Below are 4222 nucleotides of genomic sequence, written 5' to 3' on the forward strand. Positions count from 1 at the left end.
ACTGCGCTTGGGGTAGATATTTGCCACGTGTCTCACAGAACTTGCCTCCACCACGAAGTAACTATGCTTGGGCAATAGCTACCCTACATCCACATTCTTCTGAGGACGTCAACGCACTTTCAAGCACCAGTTCACGCGGCAACGAGTTACAAACAGATAAGAAATGCAAGTATCCTGCGTGTCAAGCACAATCACCACGACGCCTTGAGCGACACTAGTTATCGAAAGGACGAGAGCGAGGCAGCATCCTCTGACAAGTTCAGGCACCACTTGGCAGGATCGTGTGTGTGGGCAACCACCTGTCAGCTGAGGGTATTGTGACAGTCCGTGTCCCCTCACTCGCGTGACACTCGCCCACAAAGGGGGCGTGGTTTCGCTGACGTAGACACCAAGCAGCCAATGGCAGCCCAGGATCACATATGTTCTCCGCCACTTACAATTCTTCCTTCGGATTTTGACACGAATTCCCGACAGGGATTGGCTGGTACCGGCCTTATGTCAACAAACGGTTCCCCTTCTTGCCACGAGTCAACCTGAATTTCCTGGGTTGGTGCTGACCCTGCACAAACAGGGTACTGCCCCTAACAAAACATCTTATTTCAAAATTGGTGCACACCCTCCCATACACTACTACCCTTATTTTACTCTGCTGAACTCCCGAAGATCGGTTCTTGCCGCCTTAGAATTTATGTCAGGCCAGAAGTAGAGCTGATAAGGATTAGGATACTTTTATAAGATTAGACCAAGAAAAAAATCTGGACGTGCAAGATTTCTCTCGAGTTCCTTTCAAGTTGATTTTGTTTCTTGAACTGAAAATGAACCAAACTGGTCTTGAGAGTTTTCGTGATGAACTTGTCATGATTATCAAGTCATCATTGTTTTCACGGCGGAGATTTTTATCTCTTATTGCTATTTTTACAGAAAAATAGTCTGGCTTTTGTTAGTGTGTCCGTATACGAGGCCACATTTGCATATCTCATATCATACTTCACATTAGATTGAAATTTGTTTACCAGTTTCTATCTTACGTTGTTGGCATTTATTTGTTCATTCTAGAAGGAAAGAGTAGTAACCTTCTATTATGTATAAGAGAAAGTAAGAGTGTAAATAAACTTGTGCTAGTGTCCCCAAACCTGTATACTTATGTGCATATATGATTTTTTTTTATGTGCCTATGATTCACAACATCCCATCTCTGCCTTCCTGCTAATCAAAATCCTTATTCCATTAAATCTATTTTGGTATGGTCTAGTTATCAGACAAACCTTGATAACCATGAAGCCTACAAAAAGGAAAATTAAGCTCTTGTACTGTTATGGTCCAACCACTGAGATTAACCCAGAACATTTGTGGGGAGGAGCAATTTTCCTTAACTATATACCATCTGTTTGCAGAATGGGCTTAACTTTCATGTGTACTCTCTCTCTCTCTCTCTCTCTCTCTCTCTCTCTCTCTCTCTCTCTCTCTCTCTCTCTCTATATATATATATATATATATATATATATATATATATATATATATATATATATATATATATGATTAATCGACGTACCACCTTAAGACTTTCTCTTCTATGTTTTATTTTTTCTTCTTTTTCCTCCCTTTCTCGTCTCTGCCTGTCTATCTGAATTATTTTTCATACCCTCACCCTCTCTATACCTGTCAATCAATCTGTATATATCTTTCTTTTCCCAATTCTGTATTTCTCTCTCTCCCTCCCCCCCTCTCTCTCTCTACTACCACCGTCTTTGTCAATCTGCCTCATTTACTTCTTTCTCTTTATCTCGCCCTCTATTATTTGGATGGTTAAACAGGCATATAAATACACACACACAGACACACACATACATACACACACACACACACACGCACGCACACACACACACACACACACACACACACACACACACACACACACACACACACACACACACACATATATATATATATATAGATAGATAGATAGATAGATAGATAGATAGATAGATAGATAGATAGATAGATAGATATTTATATATGTGTATGTGTGTTTATATATATATATATATATATATATATATATATATATATATATATATATATATATATATGTATATATATACATATATACATATATATATATATATATATATATATATATATATATATATATATATATATATATATATATATATATATATATATAAACACACAGACATATAAATACAGAAATATATATATATATATATATATATATATATATATATATATATATATATATATATATATATATATATATATATATACATATATATATACATATACACACACACACACACACACACACACACACACACATATATATATATATATATATATATATATATATATATATATATATATATATATATATACATATATACATATACATATATACATATAAAAACTGGATAGTGTGAAAATAATTGACAAAAAATATACATGTATATTTGTTCTTCCTTTTTTTCCCCTTTCCTTTTCAGTCGATTGACATGATATGATCTTTGCTTGCCATGATCATCTTATTAATAGATTTTTGAAAATACCATAGAGATGCATTATATTACGATACAACATCATTTTCTTGCAAACAATTGTCGTGTCATTTTACATTAAAAGCAAAAATATTTAACCTCATGCAGCAGCTTTGCTTGTTCATAGAAAAAAAAAGAATATCGAAGGAATTACATTATGGTGATTTTGATCAGCATTTCATATCGGAATACCATAAACGTTATTAGGCTGTTCCATTACGGTTTTATGCTTGTTGATATCCCAAACAATGTTTATATGTTGTCGAAGAACAGGAAAGGTGCAATTAACAATGAGAAGTACCTGATCAATGAAATGACCTGTCCTTATAGTTGTATGTCCACATACCTGTTAATGCAGATATATAAGTAGATATGTGGACAGAGATTGAAGGAAGTTGTATGAAATATGTATAGATGGATAAGACTGGTATCTATCTACTCATACACACACGCAAACACATCCATACACACGGCCATAAACACGCAGACACACACACAAGCACATGCAAACTGGAAGAAACACACACACAAACACACGCGCGCGCGCGCGCACAAATATATATATATATATATATATATATATATATATATATATATATATATATATATATATATATATATATATATATATATATGTACACACACACATATTCCGAAAGAGAATAGTGTAAGTCTGACATGAAAATGAGAGAACTCAAGGAAAAGGTGGAAGTAGAAATCAGGATTGGCAACGGTGGTCAAATCGAAGCAAATAATCCAAGAAAAAATTAATGAAGTAATCAAAGTACAGGAAACTGTTCAGCACATTGAAATCAATTTGCCTAGCAGTCAGGCTGAAATAATGGAAGAGGCAAAACAGATAAAAGCTACTTATGCCGATGCCTCGAAAGTAAAGGAAATAATAATTGAAATGGGGGGACAAAGACATCAAGATCACAAAGGAAGAAATAAAAACTCAGGTTCCAGAGTTGGCAAAGGAAGAATGCATTTCAGTCACACTTTGGGCAGCAGGCAAAGAATACAGCTAATCTGCCAGGCGTATACAAAGACAGTCATATTGGAATATTAAAAATTTAGAGGTTAGGATTATTCGAAAAGGGAAAGGAAAACCCTGTAAAAGGGATATTCATGAATAAGCACATGGTAACTGATGTAACAAAGAACTAAAACCTGGCCACCCACGAATATATTAAAACAAATATGGATGAGAGAAAATATAACCAAAGATGAGAAATACGGCTGAAAAAATGAATAAGGGACTGAAGAGAAAACTTGTTCATTTGGGGGTTGAGAGGTCTCAAAGAAAACCGTCTACTATCGGAATGTAGAGAGACAAACATTAGCTTATATAGAAATAATTTATACAGACATAGATAGTTTTTATTCGAAGGTAGTAGAACTAGATACACTTAATGAAACCAAGTTGTTATTTCGTAAAAAACTAGAAACTCAATCAACAAAAACTCACACACACCTCCCCTGAAAGGTACCTTAACATGGATGAAAATGATTATAAATACTGTTTCATTATAATTATTCTTTGATGTTGTTTAATCTTTTATTATCCTGTTATCTTTTACGGTGTAAATAAATATAGAACTATTCCTTTTATGATTGTGACATATGAATGTACTATTGGAGATGATTTTGCAGTTAAACTCTATGGCACT

The 4222-nt window shown here is 34.2% G+C and overlaps 1 protein-coding gene across 1 annotated transcript in view; it reads right to left on the minus strand.

The window, feature by feature from the left end:
• The window catches only part of LOC138866055 (T-cell leukemia homeobox protein 3-like), a 47785-nt gene extending 47709 nt beyond the window's left edge, over positions 1 to 76 (minus strand). The window contains exon 1 of the mRNA XM_070137749.1: positions 1 to 76. This exon is cut by the window's left edge and continues 823 nt beyond it. The gene's annotated coding sequence lies outside the window, so the exon portion shown is untranslated.
• Between the last annotated feature and the right edge of the window lie 4146 nt (positions 77 to 4222).

This window comes from Penaeus vannamei, chromosome 23 (genome assembly GCF_042767895.1).
Source record: "Penaeus vannamei isolate JL-2024 chromosome 23, ASM4276789v1, whole genome shotgun sequence".
In the NCBI taxonomy this organism is placed as follows: domain Eukaryota; kingdom Metazoa; phylum Arthropoda; class Malacostraca; order Decapoda; family Penaeidae; genus Penaeus; species Penaeus vannamei.